Source organism: Vitis vinifera, chromosome 19, assembly GCF_030704535.1.
Source record: "Vitis vinifera cultivar Pinot Noir 40024 chromosome 19, ASM3070453v1".
Taxonomy (NCBI): domain Eukaryota; kingdom Viridiplantae; phylum Streptophyta; class Magnoliopsida; order Vitales; family Vitaceae; genus Vitis; species Vitis vinifera.
The window spans coordinates 15,921,483-15,945,738 of NC_081823.1; the positions used below are offsets into that span (position 1 = coordinate 15,921,483).

At 37.3% G+C, this 24,256-nt stretch overlaps 1 pseudogene; it reads right to left on the bottom strand.

The window, feature by feature from the left end:
* The window catches only part of LOC132253356 (uncharacterized), a 103,836-nt pseudogene that overhangs the window by 23,232 nt on the left and 56,348 nt on the right, over nt 1-24,256 (bottom strand).

A 24,256-nucleotide genomic window follows, 5' to 3' on the forward strand; every position in this document is an offset into this window, starting at 1 on the left:
TAAGTTAAATGTTCCTGACAATGCATAGGAAATATGATGTGCATGTAGGATATTTATTAATAACTTTAGTTGTTGGTGTGGTCTAGGAATTTTATTCATTTGTTCTTCAAAAAATGGATCATTCTTGGATGTCAAAGGATAAAAGATCAAATAATTATATAGATGGGGTTGGAAGCTTTATTGCATTTGCAGTAAAAAATTGTGTAGGAAAAAAGTCCATTAAATGTCCATTTCTACAATGTGGTAATATGATGTTCCATACTCCTGAAAAGATTAGAGACCATTTGTTTTTCTATGGTATTGATCAAAGTTACTATACATGGTATTGGCATGGAGAGGTAGCTCTAAGTGGACCATCAATTGCAAGGGAAAAAAGCTATAAGAGGGTTCAATTTATAGACATGGATAATACAATAGAAATGGTTCAAGATGCAAAAAATGATTACAGAGATGATCCAAAAATGTTTGAAAGAATACTTGAAGATGTTGAAAAACCATTACTTCTTGGTTATACAAATTTTACAAAGTTGTTTGCGCCAGTAAAATTATTCAATTTGAAAGCAAGATATGGGTGGTCCAATAAAAGCTTTTTAGAGCTTTTAAAAATGGTTGAAGATGTGTTACCCCTAAATAATGAGTTGCCTTAATCTATGTATGAAGCAAAAAAAAACATTGAATACATTGGGAATGGAATATGAGAAAATACATACATGGCCCAATGATTGTATACTTTATAGGGATGAGTTGAAGGATGCATCTTCATGTCCTACTTGTGGAACTTCAAGGCAGAAGGTCGATAAAACAAGAAGTTAAAAAGAAGAAAGGAGTTCCGACAAAAGTAATATGGTATTTTTCCTCCTATTCCAAGGTTTAAAAGAATGTTTTAGTCCTCAAAAATTGTGAAAGACCTCATATGGCATGCTGAAAAAAGAGAATTTAATGGTAAAATGCATCATCCATCTTACTCCCCATCATGGAAGCTAGTTGACCATAAATGGTCTAACTTTGCTTCAAAGCCTAGAAACCTAAGGTTTGCTATTTCAGTAGATGGTATAAATCCTCACAGTTCACTGAGCAACAAACACACTTGTTGGCCTATTCTAATGATCATCAATAACCTTCCTCCTTGGCTATGTGTGAAAAGGAAATTTATTATGTTATCTTTGTTAATATTAGGTTCATGACAACCTAGAATGACATTGATGTTTATTTAGCACCATTTTTAAATGACTTGAAAACTTTATGGGAAGTAGGGGTCGAAGCGTATGATGCATATCAACAAGAGTTCATTACATTATGAGTTGTTCTATTATGGAGAATTAATAATTTTCCCGCATATGGTAACTTATCCCGTTGCACAGTTAAAGGATATTTTGTTTGTCTAATATGTGGGAAAGAAATGTATTCTCATAGATTAAAGCATAGGAAAAAGAACTTTACAAGTCATAGACGTTTTCTTCCATGCAATCATCATTTTAGGAAACAAAAAAAGACCTTTAACGATAAACAAGAGTTTGGATCACCTCCACAAATATTGAGTGGAGAAGAAATTCTAAGTAAAATTGATGCCCTTTGCAATTCATAGGGAAAAATTAAGGGTAACGATGGTAAGTTTAATGTGAATACTACCAATTGTTGGAAGAAGAAGTCCATATTCTTTTATCTTAAGTACAGGAAATACATACACGTTCGGCATAACTTAGATGTAATGCACATTGAGAAAAATGTTTGTGAAAGTGTCAATGGTACCTTACTCAACATTCCTAGTAAAACAAACGATGGACTAAATTCTTGTCTATACCTTGTGGAGATAGGCTTAAGGTGTGAATTGGCACCTAGGTTTAAATCAAAGCAAACTAATCTTCCATCTAAATGTTACATGCTCTCTAAGATGGAGAAAAAGGTCTTTTGCCAATCTTTTTCTAATTGAAAGTTCCTAAAAGCTATTGCTCCAACCTTAGAAACCTTGTGTCAATGGAAGACTCTTAATTCTTTACTATCGTGCTTATAAATTTTTTTTATATTAATCATAATTTTCTAATACCCAACTTTCTAGAGTGTAGATGAAATGGTTGAAATTGAAAAACCCCCATCAATAAAAAAAAAGGCAAAAGTGGCTAAAAGATGAGCACATGCACACTTTTTCTAATTGGTTACAACAAAAGGTAATAGAATGGTGGTAAATTGTCACTATTTTTTACACTAATATAAATATGAATAATAACTATATATCACTTATCCATATAGGTTGAAGTTGGCAGTGGTATTGAAGAACCTATATTTGAAACCCTTCAGTGGATAGCTCATGGTCCTAGCCACTTTGTCTCCAAGTATCATGGCTATTTCATTAATGAGTGTCGCTACCATACCAAGGAGTGTCATGAGTTACAAGTTACCCAGAATAGTGGAGTTAGTATTGTAGCCACAACAATGCAAATTGCAAGTGCAAAGGATAATAACCCAATTTTTAGTGAGCTTTGTTTCTATGGAGTTATTATTGAAATTTGGGACCTTGATTATACCATGTTCAGGATTCCAGTTTTCAAGTGTGATTGGGTTGACAGTAAGAACAACATCAAAGTTAAAGAGCTTAGGTTTACATTAGTTGACTTCACCAAGATGGCGCATAAATATGATATTTTCATTTTAGTATCCCAAGATAAGCAAGTTTTCTATGTTTAAGACCGAATTGATCCAAGATGGTAAATTGTTTTGTTAACTCCTCCAAAAGACTTATTGGATAGTGATGGGGATGACCTATTGGAGACTTCTATTTAACACCATCCCTTTATTTCTACATTGCTAGAAGTTGAAGCTTTTGATTTGATGAATGACCCAGATGCAATATGTATGTGAGTGACTATGAGGGGATTTGGATTGAGAATACTTCTCCTTTGTAACTATGTTACAACCTTGTTCTAATGATGTAATAAAAATATTTAATGATTTAGAATGCAATCTCTATTTCTTGTTCTATTGAGAAGCAATCTCTATTTGTGTTTGAATTGAGACATTAATCTATGGAAATTCTATTTTTATTTCAATCATCAAATGGAAATTCTATTTTGTCTACATTCTTAACCTTCCTTTTAGTTTTCTAACATTTATAGACATAATCTAGTTATTCTTAAATAGGAACATTTTGATGTGAGATTGGAAGCAAATGAAAAGGCTTACCTTATAGGACTACTCCATTTGATATGTTTGCCATCAATTTCTTAAATTGTCATCATTTAGTTGCAAGTCATACTGAATTTCAATGACTTGAGTTCAATACAAGTCAACATTTCCAATTGTTTTTCTCATGACTGCTAGGTCTTCAAATTTTAAAATACGAAAATTTGGAGATGGAAAAATTAAAATCATTTTTTTAAAAAAAAAATTATTTTTTGTTTTTGTATTGTGAAACAACTCCATGTTAGTCTTTCCTTTTAGGTTATTAATTCACAAGATTTATGAGTGTCAAATGTACGATATGAACTCAAAAAGGGATCCAACTCAACATGTCTTTTAATTTTATTTATTATGAAGTGATTGCAATTTCCTCACACCTCAAATCAATCCATTTAGTATGTATTGAAGTGGGACAAGAGGGTAGGTGTTGGAATTAAACCCCAATTAATGGAAAATGGGTGCTCCATACTCATGGGAGTTTGATCTTACACCAAATTCATTCACTTTTAAAACAAAACTGACATGATATAAACACCATTATAATTGTTCAAAGAGTAGTTCGAGAAGTTCATTAAACTTTTTTATGGTTAGGATAAACAATATTACCTAGTTTAAAGGAACACTTATAGCTATTATTTTTCAAGTCCACAATAAAAAAAAATGAGGATATGTTTTCATATCTATTTTAGTATCTATCTACAACATTGTCCAAATATATGCTTTGTGTATTGTTTATTGGATAATATTTTCCATTTTATTGGATAATATGACCTGTGGGTGAGACCCTAAAGTGGTCATATATCCTTATGGATTGAGTCACTATTGATGGAGGTTAGTGGCAACAGGTATTCTCAATAGAGGCACCATGATATCTCATGGGATTGAGATAGTATGCCCTCTTGGGTGATTCAAAGGACATGTGATGATGAAATATGTGGCCATAACAATTCCTTTATTGGAATTTAACATATGCTCCTTGGAGCTAGAGTATGTCAATTGATCACAAAGTAAGTGAGATCTATAACATAAGGATTTGAGAGGTAATCTTGATGAGTGATAGCACTACCTTATTATATTACGGATACCAGTTCATGGGGAGCCTGCATGCAATGGATAGTAAGTCACAAACCTGAGCACTTAGTGTCTTATTGTAATATACATAGGGTACTAGAGTGCAGTTGACTCTTTATAGTGGGATGTTGAGTTAATTTCAAAATTTGATTAAGGGAGATAATACTCCTAAGGGTCCTAGTGGTCCCCATTCTAAGCTCGTATTCTTTGATGACACAGTTTATGAGTGTTGGATAGGTTTTTAGTTCACTTTTGTGCATAAGGGCGTTTTGTTAATTATGCAGGATTGCACAAGGATAAGTGAGTGGTATGTTTAGACTGGGCTAATTGTTTAATTAAGGCCTTGTATGGTTAAATAATCAATTAGCAACCTTTTTAGTTAAATTAAGTGACCCAAGCCCATGGTGGGCTTAAGTCACTTAAGCCCAATAGGAAACCTATAAATACCTCTTTACGGGTTAGGGTTTCTAGGTCTTACCATTCTCCCTTTTCAATCCAGAGAGGAAACCCTAGCCTCCACCCTTGAGATCTCCACCATCTCAGTGCTTAGACACAAGGAAGAGTCATTGAGAGGAAGATCATGGGTGTACAAGAAATGCACTAAAATCACACAGGTTGCATGTACCCACATGGGATGCACAAAGGTCGTGTGCATGGGAATCACATGCAATGTGCATGGGCCATGCATGTAGGAATCACACAGGACGTGCACGTGAGTAGTGATTCATGCCCAGTCGGTGTATCAGCTGATTCATGTCCAGTTGGTGCTCCTTGATTGAGGGAGTGATCAACAAAATTTATAATCTATTACACCATGAACTAGGGTAGCAAAGACAAATCTACTATAGCATAGTGGCTCTAGGATCGTTCACTGGGAAGGGTTTTCAATTCATAAATGATACCAATTCAAAGATGAATTGGTGCCTTTTCATTTCAAGGTTAGCCTTAAAAGAAAACATAATCTTTAGCGAAAAATTTTTGGTTTTAAAGTAACGGCAAAGAAAGTAATAGAAATTACGTATGAAGAAAAACATTCCTTGGAGGTTTAGGTTCACAGGGGAGGTTCCTCATACAAAAACAGAGCTCCGATCATTTGGTTCATTTCCTCGCATTAGAGAATTAACATATAGTCAATTCTCTAACCGGTTTTGTACAGATGCTTCCCCTTAATGGATTCAAACAATAATTCCCTCTCACTGATGCACCTTGCAATGGCTCATACCTCTCACCTAGCACTTGCCATTCAAGGTGATCTTTAACCTTGGATTACCCATCAAAAGCTCGCAAGAGATAACTAATGGATGTCTCCGTGGAGTCCAAAAGCTTACCAAGTGTTGGCTATTCTAGAAAATCCTACCTTCAAACCAACTCCCAAAGGATCGCAAGAGATAAACTAGTGCATCTCTATGGATGGAGATCACTTGCCTTATCAAGTGTTGGCCCAGGTGATTTAAAGGCGTTTTAAGTTAACTAAAAAGATAAAACCATTAACGGGTCACACTTTCTCTTCATTAATGGCTGAAACCACAAAGCTACTAATTCTTGCACTTGGAACCTTTCCCGGTAACCTTAACTCCAAGGAACTAAAAGTCTAGCAACTCATTCTCTAAGGAAGCATCCTCAGAGCTTGTTTGGCTAGTAAGAAAATATAATCAAAATGAGAAGGTAAAAGCAGAGCAAAGCTCTGTATTTTTCTTCCTTTGAAAATTATACAAAAGTTTTGTCGTCCCGAGAACAGGCTCCCGAGAGATATTTATATATCAAAATTACAATAATAATATCTACCAGGTTATTCATCATTTTTCCTAACTTAATAACTAAGGAATCCTATAATTGGTGGGTTACAAGGAGAGTTTGGGGATTTAGACATCAAATATCTAAAGCAAAATATCTCAAAATATCTAAAACAAAATATCTCAAAATATCTCAAAATGTTGGTCGCACATATCGGGAAGCTTCAGGAGACATCGTGGCACTGTGCAAAATGGCTGCGAAACTCTCCGGGTAAGCGCTATAAGCGGATCCGGATACGTGTGACCGGGGAAGTTGAAACGCTCTCCTCTTCCATCCGGCGTCAGAATTTCGGATGCGAAACATCCGAGTGTAATGGCAGCGGAATGGCGGCGGCAACCGGATTCCGGATGTGATACATCCAGGTGGAAAGTGGTGGCAGCCGGATGTAATGGTGGTAGCCAGATGAAATGGCAGCAGTCGGATGGAATTACTACCCGGGTGGAATGAGCTATGATTCCCGTCCGGGTGGAATGAGCAGGATCCCACACTCCTTGTATTCTGGATTTGCTTATGGATTCCAAAGAACTCTCCTCAATCTCGGATTGCTTTAGTGATCAAAAAGCTATCAAAACACCAAAACTTAACACAATTTGATTAGAATTGATTACAAGGGTCCTTAATATGTTAATTGGGTTAAAAGGTGATAACTACTACTCAAAAGTGTTTAAGAGAGTTAATTACAAGTTATGAAATAGTACTTTTTGAGTAGTAATCACTCCCCCCAACCGACATATTGCTAGTCCCTTAGCAATGAAGGAGAGAAAAATAAAAATAAAAATAAATAGTATTATAATTTACAACATCATGCTGATCAAAAAAACAATTTTTAAGTGGCATGATGATCTAACTCTCACATGGAACATTAAAGAAATAAAACTCAAACTTCAACAAGAGTTATCAAATAACTTGTCTAATCACAATTCATAAAGAGAAGGCATTATGCAAATTTAAGCTTTAAAAGAGTTTCCACTTCCAAAGGACTAAACCTTACTCTTCCACAAAAATCTAAGTGTTACTCGATAGCTTCCGAATATAGCATGCTAAACTAATCTCTCCCCCCAACCTAGCTCTTTTCAATACTTAGCAACTTCAATAGGCTAAGAACGCACCTTTTGCAGGGGTACAAGGCTTAAGGGTATTCTTTTCTAAACGGTCCATGTAACGGGGGTCCATCGATGACTCCCAACCAATTAAGGTTTAGGGCATCAAGCTTTAAGGATCTTTTAACCACTAACTCCTTGGATTTTACCCCGGACTTTTGAGAATGAATTTTAATACCCAAGCACCTACAGTATGTTACACTCCACCTATCCACCCTTGTAACGAGCATTGAGGTCGGTGACTCCCAACCAATGAAGGCTTAGGGCACCAGGTTTTAAAGATTTTCACCATATACCCCTCAGACCTTACTCGGGTTTCAAGGCAAGCAAACATTTTTTCTTTCTTTTTTTCAAAGGCTCATTGGCCTTTTATAAGGTGTCCCAACACTATTAAATAAGATCAAGGGTACCAAGTCTAAATTTTCCTAAGTCAAGAGGGAAATAGTTTTTCATCTTATACTCGGAACCTATTATGCGCAATGTGTGAATAGCTTAAAATGGAAGAACTAAGCTTGAATTTAATAGAAATTTCAACAATTCATCAACTTTAGTAAGCATAATACAAACTCTAAGTCAAGTAAAAAAGACAAAAATTCAATTTCTCCCATTTCAATTTGAAAATTTTCCTTAATAACCATGGAGAGTAGAATAAAAAACTTTCAAAAATTTTAAAATTAAGCAAAAAGCAACTAAATTACCAAAAATTTAGTATTAATAACAAAAACTTACTTCCTCAACTCTCCCCCCAACCAAGCTGAACATTGTCCTCAATGTGATAAAAGCGATTGAAACATAGGGAGGAAGTGGTACCTCCTGAGTGACATGGAGTGATGCTCAGCTGCCTCTCCTGTAGAAGGCTCCTGATGAGGCATAGGCTGATCAATAAAAGGAGGGGCCTGTGATGGCTCTGATGAGCTGGGAAATGACATACTCAGGAGCTGCTGTAATGCCGAGATGATGCTGGATCTACCTCAGGATGGCAGTGTGCTGGGCCTGAGCTCCTGATCGTACAATTAACAAAATTTAAGATCAAATTTATAATCAAATAATTTACAAAACTTAAAAATTATGGACTTTGGTGAAACCAAGTCCATTTAACCCTTCTCTGATCAGGCTTTCTGTGGCTCAAGGAGGTTGATTTCCTCCTTTTCTGGTTTGAATGGCTCAATGAATGGCTTGAGACAATGACCATTGACCTTGAAAATGTCAATGCTTTTGGAATTCAGTAATTCCACCACTCCATTGGGATGCACTTGGTGAATAATGAAAGGGCCTATCCACTTTGACTTGAGCTTCCCTGGAAAGACATGGAATCTTGAATCATAAAGCAAGACTCTTTGTCCCTTATGGAATTCTTTGTTGGAGATTAATTGATCATGCCACCTCTTCATCCTCTGTTTTGCAACTTTGGAATTAATGTAAGCATCATTTCTTAATTCCTCCATCTCATTAAGGTCTAAGCACCTCTTTTCTCCAGCTCTAATCAAGTCCATGTTCAACCTCTTGATTGCCCACCAAGCTTGATATTCAACTTCCACAGGGAGATGGCATGCTTTGCCATAGACTAGGTGATAAGGAGACATACCAATAATAGTCTTGTAAGTTGTTCTGTATGCCCATAGTGAATCATGAAGCTTAATAGACCAATCTTTTCTGCTCGTTATCACCACTTTCATCAATATATTCTTGATTTCCCTATTTGCTAGCTCAACTTGCCCGAAAGTCTGAGGATGATAAGGTGTAGCTACCTTATGCTTCACTCCATACTTAGCTAATAGGGTTTCAAAAGGTCTATTGCAAAAATGAGTACCTCCATCACTGATTATGGCTTTGGGCACCCCAAACCTTGAGAAGATGTTCTCCTTAAGAAATATAAGAACCACCCTGTGATCATTATGTTTACAAGGGATTGCCTCCACCCATTTGGAAACATAGTCCACCCCCACCAATATATAAGAGTTACCAAAAGACATTGGGAAAGGTCTCACGAAGTCAATACCCCAAACATAAAAAAGATCAACTATAAGGATGGGGTTCATAGGCATTTGGTTTCTTTTTGTAAACTTCCCGAGTCTTTGGCATCTATCACAACTCCTACACATGATGTGGGAATCTTTGAAAAGTGATGGCCAAGTAAACCCTGATTGCAACACCTTCATGGTTGTTTTCTGAGAGGCAAAGTGGCCTCCACATGCATTTTCATGGCAATGGCTGAGGATCCCTTGTTGCTCTTCTTCAAGGACACACTTCCATATTATTTGATCAGCACAATACTTGAAAAGGAAAGGCTCCTCCCAATAATAAGCATGAATTTTTGCAAAGAAGTGCTTCCTGTCTTATGCATTCCACTCACTTGGAACTTCACCAGTAACTAAATAGTTAGCCATATGAGCATACCAAGGAGCTTTCTCTAGCAACATAAGTGATTCCTCAGGAAAGTCATCATTAATAGGTAATAGATGGGAATTGTGTGCTATAGCCAACCTTGACAGGTGGTCAGCTACCACATTCTCCACCCCTTTCTTGTCTCGGATTTGGAGATCGAACTCTTGCAACAAAAGAATCCATCTAATCAACCTTGCTTTAGCATCTTGCTTTGTCAATAAATACTTCAAGGCTGAATGGTCAGTGAAAACAATGATGAAAGACCCTACTAGATAAGCACGAAACTTGTCTAAGGCAAACACCACAACTAACAATTCTTTCTCTGTAGTTGTGTAGTTCCTTTGAGCTTCGTTCAATGTCTTGCTTGCATAGTAGATCACATAGGGCTTCCCATCTTCTCTTTGGCCAAGTACAGCTCCTACAGCAAAGTCACTGGCATCACACATCACTTCAAAGGGTAGTTTCTAGTTAGGAGCCCTTACTATCGGAGCGGTTGTCAAGAATTGCTTCAGTTGATCAAAGCTATTTTGACATCTTTCATTCCATATAAACTTAGCATCCTTAGCTAAAAGCTCACAAAGAGGTTTTGAAAGATTAGAGAAATCTTTTATAAATCTCCTATAGAACCCTACATGGCCAAGAAACTGCCTTATTCCTTTTACAGTTGTTAGGGACGGCAATTTGACAATAAGCTCCACCTTTGCTTTATCAACTTCAATGCCTTTCTCGGAGATGATATGGCCAAGGACAATTCCTTGACGTACCATAAAATGGTATTTCTCCCAATTGAGCACCAAGTCCTTCTCAATGCATCTGTGAAGAACCGCTTCCAAATTGACTAAGCATTCCTCAAATGTACCTCCATATACGGTGATGTCATCCATGAAAACCTCCATAATTCGCTCCACCATATCATTGAAGATACTCAACATGCATCTTTGGAATGTTGCAGGTGTATTGTATAAACCAAAAGGCATTCTTCTATAGGCGTATGTTCCAAACGGATATGTGAAAGTGGTCTTCTCCTGATCCTCCACATCAATTTCAATTTGGAAATACCCTGAGTACCCATCCAAGAAACAATAAAAAGGATGGCCAGAGACTCTCTCCAGCACCTGATCAATAAACGGGAGTGGAAAATGATATTTTCTTGTCACAACATTCAACTTTCAATAATCAATACACACCCTCCAACCTGAAGTGAGGCGTGTAGCAATTTCTTCTCCTTTTTCATTCTGAACCACAGTAATCCCTGACTTCTTTGGTACCACTTGAGTAGGACTCACCCAAGGGCTGTCAGATATGGGATAAATAATACCTGCTTGGAGTAGCTTCAGCACTTCAGCTCGCACCACTTCTTGCAAATGAGGATTCAATCTTCTTTGAGGTTGACGAATTGGTTTAGCTTCTTCCTCCATATATATGTGATGTGTACAAACCAAAGGACTAATGCCTTTCAAGTCATATATTTGTCATCCTATTGTTTTCTTACACCTCTTAAGAACTTCAAGTAAACACTTCTCCTTATGACTGGTAAGAGATGAAGATATAACAACAGGACATTGATTATTTTCTTCAAGGTATGTATATTTCAGCTCCACGGGCAGAGGCTTCAAATTGAGCTTTGGCGTCTCTTCTTCAGCAGCTTCTCCTTCCTCTTTATTGAACAAAAGTAGAATCCCTTCTCTTCTCTTCCAACTTTGTAGAGTAGCAAGCACATCAGGGGGTTCAGACAACCCTTCTTCAAGATCCCCAAGACTTTCATTTAGTTTGTCTTGCATATTCTGATTACAGTGCTCCTCTACTAGAGTGTCGATAATGCATACCTCTTCTGGACCTTCTTCTTCTTCTGAAGTGATTTGCTTTTTTGACATATGAAAAATTTTGAGCTCAAGTGTCATGTTATCAAAAGTGAGTTGCATGAGTCCATTCCTACAATTGATGATTGCATTCGAGGTAGCAAGGAATGGCCTTCCAAGGATGATAGGAACTGAATTAGCTTCCTTTATAGTAGGATCCATATCAAGAACAACAAAATCTACTGGATAGTAGAAATTATCAACTTGAACTAAGACATCCTCAATTACCCCCCTTGGAATTTTTACTGATCTATCTGCTAGAGATAGGATGATTGATGTTGGCTTCAACTCACCAAGTCCCAATTGCTTGTAGACAGAGTATGGTAGCAAATTCACACTTGCTCCCAAGTCTAACAAAGCTTTCTCCACTACCTTTCCTCCAATCATGACTGAAATGGTAGGACATCCCAGATCTTTGTACTTCAAAGGAGACTTGCATTGTATGATGGCACTCACTTGCTCAGTCAAGAAGGCTTTCTTATTCACATTCAACCCTCTTTTGATAGTACATAGGTCCTTTAAGAATTTTGCATATGTTGGAATTTGCTTAATCATAACCAGCAATGGGATATTGACTTTCACTTGTCTCAAAACTTCAAGAATTTCAGATGCATTTTTTATCCCCTTTTTCCTATGCAACGCTTGAGGAAAAGGTGGAGAAGTTGGTTTCTTCAGCATTTCTTCCTTAAGAAGTATCTTCTCCAGATTTGTATTCACTGTTGAACCATGGTCCTCCTCCTCTTTGGAATTTTCACTGACATCTTTCTTCTTTCCTTTCATTTCCTCTCCCTTCTTTGTTTCTTCTTCTTCAACATGTGGCTTGGGTGTTGGCTGCTCAACCTTTTTACCACTCCTTAGAGTGATCAAGGCTTTAACATCTCTCACTTGTGAAGATTCTCCCTCATGAGTTTCCACTTGGGGTTTTGGTAAGGTTGAGAAGGAAATCTACCCTTCTCTTACACTGTGTTCAAGTTAGTGAGCCTTGAGATTGAGTATTGGAGATTATCTATCTTTTGAGATAGATCATTTTGCATTCCATCCATCCTTTTATTCAAAGTACTCTCTACACTGTCAATCCTTTGACTGAGTTGAGCATTGATGGCTTTTTGGGCTCCAACAAAGTCTTCCTGTTGCACATTGAAGGCTTTTTGGTCTCCCACAAAATCTCCCACAACCTTGCTGAGATTCCCTATTGCTTGTTCAAGACTTGAAGATTGTTGAGATGGTTGAGCCGGCTGTTGGTACTGAGGTGCTCTTGCCTTCCATGAGAAATTTGGATGATTTCTCCAACTTGAGTTGTAAGTATTTCCATACGTTGCATTGTTATTAGGATTGAATTGTCCAATGACATTTGCTTGATCTCCAAACATTTCCTTTGCAGCTGGAAGTGTAGGGCATTCCTCCACCAAGTGTTCATAAGAGTGACAAATATGACACGACTGTCCTTGCACTGGTGTTTCAGCAACAGCTTGTACTTCATGCATCTTTTTCAGTTCTAGATCCTCCAATCTTCTTGTCATGGCTGCAAATTTTGCTTTCATATCATCATCTTCATTCAAGGTATACATCCTAGCCTTAGCATTGAAAGCACTCAGTTGAGACTTCATCTTTCCCACTTCTCCTTTGTGTGGTTCATCCCATCCCCTTGAGACTTCAGCTACATAACTCAAAAAATCCATAGCTTCCTCAGAATTCTTACTCATGAAATCCCCTCCACACATTGTTTCGAGGAGTTGCTTCATTGAGAAAGACATCCCATCATAGAAATAACTCACCAACAACCATGTATCAAAGCCATGGTGAGGACAAGCATTAATGGATTCCATGTATCTTTCCCAACACTCATAGAATTTTTCATTCTCTTTAGCTGAGAAGTTTGAAATCTGCCTTTTCAAGCCATTTGTTCTGTGAGTGGGAAAAAATTTCTTGAGGAATTCAGCTTGTAAATCAGTCCAAGTACGGATACTCCTTGGCCTTAAAGAATTAAGCCAAATCTTGGCCTTATCCTTTAAAGTAAAAGGAAATAGTTTAAGCCTCATCAGGTCGATAGAAGCTCCTCCCTCTCAGAATGTATTACAAACATCTTCAAATTCCTTGATATATGCGTAGGGATTCTCACTTTCCATTCCATGGAAAGTTGATAGAAGTGGCACAATATGGGGTCGGATCACTAGCTGCTCTGTAGGGGGCACTATACATGATGGTGCACTCATACGAGGTGGATGCATGCGGTCCCTCATTGATATGAATTCATTGGGATCGTCCTGATGACCATGGTGACTCCGCTGATCTTCAGGTGTAGCTTCCATGATATTCAAGCTCAATTCCAATTCCTTGTTATGAGGTGTTTCAAGTTTAACAAGCCTTCCTCCACTATCTCGTATCCAATTTGGCATACACAACTAGTATCAACTGTAACTAAAATGAAAATAAAAGAAAACAAAAGAAAACAGGGCTACCAAAAAAAATACTGAACTAAACTGAATTTAAAAGATATATTAGATTATGAACAAGTAAAGATACAATAAAAAAAATAAGAATTAGTAAAATGAAAGAAAAGTTACCAAACTTGTGATGAAAATCACAAGTAGTCTGAAATAGTATCACTATAAAGTTGGCTCCTTCCCCGGCAGCGGTGCCATTTGATTCATGCCCAGTCGGTGTATCAGCTGATTCATGTCCAGCTGGTGCTCCTTGATTGAGGGAGTGATCAACAAAATTTATAACCTATTACACCATGAACTAGGGTAGCAAAGACAAAGCTACTATAGCATAGTGGCTCTAAGATCGTTCATTGGGAAGAGTTTTCAATTCATAAATGATACCAATTCAAAGATGAATTGGTGCCTTTTCATTTCAAGGTTAGCCTTAAAAGAAAACATAATCTTTAACGAAAAAATTTTGGTTTTAAAGTAACGGCAAAGGAAGTAATAGAAATTACGTATGAAGAAAAACATTCCTTGGAGGTTTAGGTTCACATGGGAGGTTCCTCATGCAAAAACAGAGCTCCGGTCATTTGGTTCATTTCCTCGCATTAGAGAATTAACATATAGTCAATTCTCTAACCGGTTTTGTATAGATGCTTCCCCTTAATGGATTCAAACAATAATTCCCTCTCACTGATGCACCTTGCAATGGCTCATACCTCTCACCTAGCACTTGCCATTCAAGGTGATCTTTAACCTTGGATTACCCATCAAAAGCTCGCAAGAGATAACTAATGGATGTCTCCGTGGAGTCCAAAAGCTTACCAAGTGTTGGCTATTCTAGAAAATACTACCTTCAAACCACCTCCCAAAGGCTCGCAAGAGATAAACTAGTGCATCTCTATGGATGGAGATCACTTGCCTTATCAAGTGTTGACCTAGGTGATTTAAAGGCATTTTAAGTTAATTAAAAAGATAAAACCATTAACGGGTCACACTTTCTCTTCATTAATGGCTGAAACCACAAAGCTACTAATTCTTGCACTTGGAACCTTTCCTGGAAACCTTAACTCCAAGGAACTAAAAGTCTAGCCACTCATTCTCTGAGGAAGCATCCTCAGAGCTTGTTTGGCTAGTAAGAAAATATAATCAAAATGAGAAGGTAAAAGCAGAGCAAAGCTCTATATTTTTCTTCCTTTGAAAATTATACAAAAGTTTTGTCGTCCCGAGAACAGGCTCCCGAGAGATATTTATATATCAAAATTACAATAATAATATCTACCAAGTTAGTCATCCTTTTTCCTAACTTAATAACCAAGGAATCCTATAATTGGTGGGTTACAAGAAGAGTTTGGGGATTTAGACATCAAATATCTAAAGCAAAATATCTCAAAATATCTAAAACAAAATATCTCAAAATATCTCAAAATGTTGGTCGCACATATCGGGAAGCTTCAGGAGACATTGCGGCACTGTGCAAAATGGCTGCGAAACTCTCCGGGTAAGCGCTATAAGCGGATCTAGATACGTGTGACCGGGGAAGTTGAAATGCTCTCCTCTCCCATCTGGCGTCAGAATTTCGGATGCAAAACATCCGGGTGTAATGGCGGCGGCAGCTGAATTCCGGATGTGGACATCCGGGTGGAATGGCAGCAGTAGCCGAATTCTGGATGTGGACATCCGGGTGGAATGGCGGCGGCAGCCGGATTCCGGATGTGGACATCCGGGTGGAATGGCAGCGGCAACCAGATTCCGGATGTGATACATCCGGGTGGAAAGTGGCGGCAGCCGGATGTAATGGTGGTAGCCAGATGAAATGGCGGTAGCCGGATGGAATTACTACCCGGGTGGAATGAGCTATGATTCCCGTCCGTGTGGAATGAGAAGGATCCCACACTCCTTGTATTCTGGATTTGCTTATGGATTCCAAAGAACTCTCCTCAATCTCGGATTGCTTTGGTGATAAAAAAGCTATCAAAACACCAAAACTTAACATAATTTGATTAGAATTGATTGCAAGGGTCCTTAATATGTTAGTTGGGTTAAAAGGTGATAACTACTACTCAAAAGTGTTTAAGAGAGTTAATTACAAGCTATGAAATAGTACTTTTTGAGTAGTAATCAAGTAGCAACATAAGGAGAGATTCTTTAATTTTTCTAGGCATGTTCTTCACCATAAAGAATTGATTTGGGAATATGAGCACTTTTTCTCTATATCTTTATTTTATATTGGTTTTTGAAGCTATTATTTTCTGTTGTGTTAGATTTAGAGAGCCCTAAGGATAGATGCATAAACCCTATGAGATCCAGGACATGGGAACAGAATTATCCAGGGTTCCCAACAAGAGGCTGGTGGCAATAGGTATTCTCAATTGAGCACCATCATATCTCATGGGATTGAGATAGTGTGTCCCATTAGGTGATCCAAAGGACATGTGATCATGAAATTTGTGGTCACAGTAATTTCTTTAATGGAATTTAACATATGCTCCTTAAAGTTAGAGTATATTAGTTAATCATATAATAAGTAGGATTTGTAACTCAAGGATTGAAGAGGTAATCTTAATAGGTGATATAGCACTATCTTGTTAGATTACGAACACTAGTTATGGGGAGTTTGCATGTAATGGATAGTAGGTCACAGACTCTAGCTTTGTCTCATTGTTATTTACATAAGGTATTGGAGTGCAATTGATTCTCTTTAGTGGAATGTCGAATCAACTTCAAAATTGGATTATAAGGGAGCCAATACTCTTGTGGGTCCCAATGGTACCCACTTTGAGCTCATATACAATGATGACACCTTATAAGGGTTGGATTAGCTTTAAGTTCATTCTTGTGCATAAGTGTATTTTGGTATTTTCATAAGGTTGCATAAGGTATAATGGACAAGGTCTCTGGTTTAGGTCAATCGATTAATTAAATGGCTCTATGTGGCTAATTAATCAATTAAGACTCACTTTGGGTTAGATTAAGTGACCAAACCTTGATGGGCTTAAGTCACTTAAGCACAATGGGCAACCCTATAAATACCTTTTTAAGGGTTAGGGTTTCCCAATGACTTTTGGTGAGAGTTATCTTCCAACTCTAGGAGAGAGAGAGAGAGAGTCATAGCCACCTTTTTTCCAAAGCCCACACTTTGGAGTGAAAAGATCATGGTTCGAGTCATCGAGCAAAAGATCTTGGGTATACAAGACCTCCTTAGATGTAGAGTTATAGCACATAGGACACATGCACAAAAAACGGACATGCATGAGAATTGCACAGAATGCACACAGGCTGCATGCATAGGAATCACATGAGACATGCACAAGCCACATGTACGGGAATCGCACGACACGTGCACGTGGGCAGCTGCATGAGGAGACAAACACTCCAGTTTTTTCAGGCATGTTCTCCAATAAAAGGATTTTCATCTAGGAAAATCTAGATCATAGGTATGAGTTTCGAATCTCTAGATCTTTATTCTATAATGGTTTTTGAAGCCATTATTTTCCATTAAGATCTAAAGATAGATGAGATCTAGGGCATAGGAATGAAGTAATCCAGGGTTTCCAAAACTAGAGCCTACCCTAGGATTGTGATACCAATTGTTGGGAACCCCGAAAAACTCTATTCCCATGCCTTGGACCTCATAGGGTGCATGAAAATTTATCCTAGGCTCTCTAATTCTATTGTAGAGAAAAACTGGGTTTTCAAAAACCAATATTGATACCATAAAAATCATAGATCTAAAGAATAAAGACACATAACTTTAATTTGGATGTTCCCGGATTGATTCCAATCAATGTAAATAACTCCAAAGTCGTAATGGATTTCGTAAACACCATGATATTTCATCTAATGACTCTTCCTTGTGTCTAGGCACTGAGATGGTGGAGATCTGAAGGGTAGAGGGTAAGGTCCTCTCTTTGGATTGAAGGAATAAAATGGTAAGACATAGAAACCTAAAACCCTAAAAGGGTATTTATAATCTTCCTACTAAGATTAAGTAACATAAGCCCATCATGGGCTTGGGTCACTTAATTTAGCCCAAAAGGGTTGCTAATTGATTAATTAAGGCTCCAATTAATCAATTAGCCCAATCCAAATATACTAGTCACTTATCCCTATGCAATCTTACATAATTACCAAAATGTTCTTATGTACAAAAGTGAACTAAAAACCCATCCAACCCTCATAAACAGTGTCATCAAGGAATATAAGCTCAAAGTGGGGACCATTGGGACCCATAGGAGTACTAGCTCCCTCATAATTAAATTTGAATTGACTCAACAACCCACTATAGAGAGTCAACTGCACTCTAGTAGCCTTTGTATATTACAACGAGACACTAAGTGCTTGAGTCCATAACTTACTATCCACTACATGCAAACTCCCTATGAACTGGTGTCCGTAATCTAATAAGGTAGTTTTATCACCTATCAAGATTACCTTTCAAATCCTTAAGTTATAAATCTCAATTATTTTGTGATCAACTGACATACTTTAGCTCCAAGGAACATTTGTTAAATTCCGCTAAAGGAATTGTTGTGGTCACATATTTCATGATCACATGTCTTTTGGATCACCCAATGGGGCACACTATCTCAATTCCATGAGATATCATGGTGCCTCTATTAAGAATACCCGTTGCCACCAACCTCCATCAATAGTGACCCAATCCATAGGGATATATGACCACTTTAGGGTCTCACCCATAGGTCAAAGTCTCCTTTTAATTTTGGCACAAACTCAATATCCCCTCAAGGTTGAGAGTCCATGTAGTACAGTAGCTTGGTAAATCATGACAATTGATAACCTTGTGTAATGCATTACCATAGGTCCTGTCTAGTGTGCATCACATACACTAGTGCACTCACCATGGGAAACCCATCCTGACGACTAAGACAAGTCGTCCCTCCAATTAGGAGGTGGTGCACTATAGTCTCTACTGAATTACCCAAATACATGAACCGACTGTGGATAACTTATCTACTTAAAATGAACCATGGCTTGTATCTTCTGTTCAACTCCTAATGCACCCAAGTCATGTACAATGTAAGAGACATGGGTTGAATGATCAAATCAATGTTAATACACCAAAAGGATAGAAATATGATGGTTAAGTCTACATTTGTTACATCATGTCTTGTTTTTAAGGGCTCCATCCTAACAAGGACCACTGGGGCAGATAGGAGTACTAGCTCTTTCAAAATCCAATTTTGAAGTTGATTCAACATCTCACTATAGAGAATCAAATGAACTCTAGTATCTTATTATAACCATGAGACACCATGTGTTCAAGTCCATGACCTACTATCCATTGCATTCAATCTCCCCATAAACTCGTGTCCATAATCTAATAAGGTGAAAGCTATAAGCCTTTCAAGACTATCTCTACTATCCTTGAGTTACAGATCTTCCTATTATGTGTTATAGGAGCGAATGTCAAGTTTCACTTAAGAAACTATTATGACAATATTTTTCATGAACACACCTCCTTAGGATCACCCAAGGGGACACTCTGCCTCAATCCCATAAGATATCATGTGTCACTATAGAGAATATCCATTTCCATTGGCTTCCATCAACAATGATCCAATCCATAAGGAATATATGATCAACTTACGATCTCACTCTTAGGTCAAATCCATTATTAACTTTAACACAAACTCAATATTCTCTCAAGGTTGAGAGACAACACAATGAAGCAATTTGGTGAGGTCATGACTGCTTGATAGCCTTAAGCCATGACTCACCATAGGTTCTATCTAATGTGTGACCATGCACACTAGTACACTCACCATAGGAAACCCATCCTAATAACTAAGACTAACCATCTCTCTAATTAGGAAATGGTGCACTACAACCTTTAATAGGTTTTCTAGGCCCATGAACTAGTTGTGAATTAATTATCTATTTTCACGGAACCAATGACTTGGATCTATCATGTAACTCCTAATGCACCCAGCTCACGTACAATGCAAAAGATGTAAGCTAGAGTGCTTATAAGATATAGTGCTTTGTAATAGGATAAATAAAAATGAACTAGAAATTTATTATATAAATAATAAAAATCCACATGTTTATTACATTATATCATGTTTTTAAGGGCCCTATCCTAACATTAAGCTCTTATAGGCTAGGAACAATATGTAATTTAGGCTGATGCTTTGAAGAGCATCACTATTCTTCAACCAATTTTAAAGAATAGGCTTCATCTTTTCTATTATTTAAACATTTGTAATAACAAACTTTTTAAATGAACTGGACTCCAACTTATGAGTAGTTTTTTTCCAATCTTGCTTACGTGAAGGAAAAACCTTTTTTTTCTATTTTTGAAGCATAATAGAGTGTCGAGGTTTGAAAAAAATTGTAGTGAAATTTGATATCACACTTTCTTCATCCTCATTAGTGATACTTTTGCCCCTAGAAATATCATCTTTGAATTATTCAATAGACCTATTTTCATTTATATTTGTTTTTATAACAAGTTTATGTCATGTGCTTGTGTAGCAAACATTTTGAAGATGCAGGGTTGTATTCCTTAGAGAATGTACAAAAAACCCTAATGCATGCCTTGTATGCATATTTCCACAACCAACATCTCAGATAATCTATCCTTGCAATCAAGGCTTAAGGTGTAAAGAACCCTGGATAACTCTGTTCCCATGGCTTGGATTGCGTATGGTGCATGCAAATCTATCGCAACAAATAAAGAGGTATTCAAAAACAATATCAATATCATAGAAATCATAAATCCAGAAAATAAAGTCACATACCTTTGATCCGGATGTTCCCAAATCAATTCCAATCGATGTAGATAACTCTAAAGTCGTAATGGATCTTGTAAATACCTTTATTTTTCACCCGATGACTCTTCCTTGTGTTTAGGCACTAAAATGGTAGAGATATCAAGGGTGGAGGGTAGGGTTCTCTCTCTGGACTATAGGGAGAAAATGAAAAGAGATGGAAACACTAACCACTAAAAGTGTATTTATAGGCTTCCTACTAGGCTTAAGTGACTTAAACTCACCATGGGCTTGGTTGTTAGGATAAAGTCCTTAAAAGCATGACATGATGTAATAAATTTGGAATTTATTATTTATTTAATGATGTTCCAATTTCACTTTTATATATCCTTATTCCATGTATTATACTTTATGAGCATTCTTTTTTGCATATTTTACATTGTACTTAAATTAGGTATATTAGAAGTTGCACTAAAGATCTAAGTCATGGGTTCCTTGCAAATAGATGACTTGTTCACAATTGGTTCGTGGGTCTAAGCAACCCTTTAAAGGTTATGGTGCACTGCCTCCTAATCAGAGGGATGGCTAGTCTTAGCTATCGAGATGGGTTTCCCATAGTGAGTGCACTAGTGTGTATGGTTATACATTGGATATGACCTACGGTGAGTCATGACTTAAGGCTATCAAGTATTCATGACTTCACTAAGCTATTTCATTGTGTTGTCTCTTAACCTTGAGAGAATACTGAGCTTAAGCTAAAGTTAGTAGTGACTTTGACCTACAGGTGAGATCGTATATTCTCTATGGATTGGGTAGCTATTGATAGAAGCCGATAACAATAGGTATTCTCACTAAAGGCACCATGATTTCTAATGGGATTGAAACAGTGTGTCCCCTTAGGTGAACCTAAGGAGGTGTGTTCATGGAAACTATGACTATAGTAGTTCCTTAAGTGAAACTTGACATAAGCTCTTTGAGAGCTAAGATATGTAAGTTGAATACACAATAAGAGGATTTGTAACTCAAGGATAGTAGAGGTAGTCTTGAAAGGTTAATAGTTTTCACCTTGTTAGATTATGGATGCCAATTCATGATGAGACTGAATGTAATGGATAGCACATCATAGACCTGAGCACATAGTGTCTCATTGATATTTACATGCATACTGGAATTCAGTTGAATTTTTGTAGTAGGATGGTGAATCAACTTTAGAATTGGATTATGAGAGAGGAGCCAATGCTCCTATGGGTCCCACTATCCCCACTTTGAGTTCATATACCTTGTTGGAACGGATTATGAAAGTCGAATTGGTTTTAGGTTCACTTTTGTGCATAAGGGCATTTTGGTAATTACATAAGATTGCATAGGGGTAAGTGAACAAGGTATTTAGATTAGGTTAATTGATTAATTAGGACCTATTGTGTTAATTAATCAATTAAGACTCATTTTAAGCTAGATTAAGTGACCTAAGCCCATGTGGGCTCAAGTCACTTAAGCTCAATTAGGAACCCTATAAATACTCCCTAAGGGTTAGGGTTTCTATCACTTTTGATCTTCCACCATCTAGAGAGAAAGAGAGTCATAGCCTCCATCCTACTTTCCTCCCCACCGAAAGTGTGCTAAGAACAAGGTTTAGTCATCGAGTAGAAGATCGTAGGTTTGAGATTTCCAATATCTTCAAGGTCGTCTTCAACACATGGAATTTAAGGTTTAGGAACATCCAAACTTAAAGGTTAGTACTTTAACCCTAAAAGATCAATCTTTTAAAAAATTAGTATTGTTTCTATTGCTTAAATCTAAGATGCAAACATTGGGTTACTTAATCTAGCCCAAAAAAAAAATTTCTAATTGATTAATTAATCATATAAGGACCTAATTAATCGATTAACCCAATACAAAGATACCACTCACTTATCCCTGTGCAACCTTATGTAATTAGCAAAACAACCTTATGCACAAAAGTGAACTAAAAACTCATCCAACAATCATAAACCGTGTCATCAAGGAATATGAGCTCAGAGTGGGGACCACTAAGACCCATAGGAGTACTAGCTCCCTCATAATCAAATTATGAAATTGACTCAACATCCCACTATAGAAAGTCAACTGCACTCTAGTAACTTATGTATATAATAATGAGATACCAAGTGTCTAGGTTCGTGACCTACCATCCACTACATGTAGACTTCCTATGAACTAGTATCCGTAATCTAACAAGATAGTGTTATCACCTATCAGGATTACCTCTCAAATCCTTGACTTACAGATCCCACTTATTATGTGATCAAATGACATACTCTAACTATAAGGAGCATATGTCAAACTTCACTAAATGAATTATTGTGGCCACAAATTTCATGATCACATGTCCTTTGGATCACTTAAGGGGATGACACACTGCCTCAATCCCATGAGATATCATGGTGCCTCTACTAAGAATACCTATTACCATTAGCCTCCATTAATAGTGACCTAATCCATAAGGATATATGACCACTTTAGGGTTTCACCCATAAGTCAAAGCCTCTTGTTGATTTTGGCACAAACTTTATTCTCTCAAGGTTGAGAGTCCATGCAATATAGCAGCTTGGTGAATCATGAAAATTGATTACCTTGTATCATGATTCACCATAGGTTCTGTTCAGTATGCATCATATACGCTAATGGAATCACCATGGGAAACCCATCCTGACGGCCAAGACAAGTCATCCCTCCAAGTAGAAGGTGGTGCACTACAGCCTCTACTGGATTGCCCAAACCATGAACTAACTATGGACAACTTATCTACTTACAAGGAACCCATGACTTGTATCTTCTATGCAATTCTTAATGCATCTAAGTCATGTACAATGTAAGAGACATGGTCTGAATGTTCAAACCAATGTCAATGCACTAAAAGAATAGCAAGAGGATAGTTAAGTCTAACTTTGTTGCATCATGTCTTGCTTTTAGAGGCTCAATCCCAACACAAGGAATGCCAACGATTTATGTAGTCAACAATCATCTTATCTTTCCATTACTTGGTATTAGTAAGCTTCATCATGCTTACAATTCATCAAGTACTATAAAAGTGATTGAGGATTTCGCACTCCATTTAGTCTCAACTATCAATGTACTCGGGTGCGAAGTCGGTGTACCAATCAAAGACATGCCCTTGGAGGGATCAAAAAAATTGTTTGACCTAGAGGTCACCCTCTATACTAGCATTATTGCAAGTTTAGACAAAATGGACGTGTTGCTTCGAAGTTCCCTTTCCATCGAATGATCAGAACTTTGTAAGTTGATAACCCATAGGTATACATAGGTTATCAATCCTCTTGTTGTAAGGCTTAAAGTACATGAGCGTACTTTGTGAGGGCCCACCATACTACACTATGATGGTGTTAGTTATCATGTCCTAAAGTTGCTAGATAGATAGCAATGTCACTGAGGTAGATTCGATGGTTTGACCCCCCAATTTGTACCAAATTAGATGCATGTCGTGCATCACCTAGATATACAATCTTTAAAGAATGAGTAAGTCCTTGGGTTGACTTAATTGTATTTCGTGCATGTGCCTTCAACCTTGCTCATGAGGGATGCTATTTGCAGATTTTTCTTGTCAATGATTTTTGGTGAGTTTGGTGTTGGCATGAGCCATCTTAACTAATCGTTCTTCTATGAATGTAGTGCTCGTTATCATTATCGACATTGTCACCATTAAGGAAGAAGTA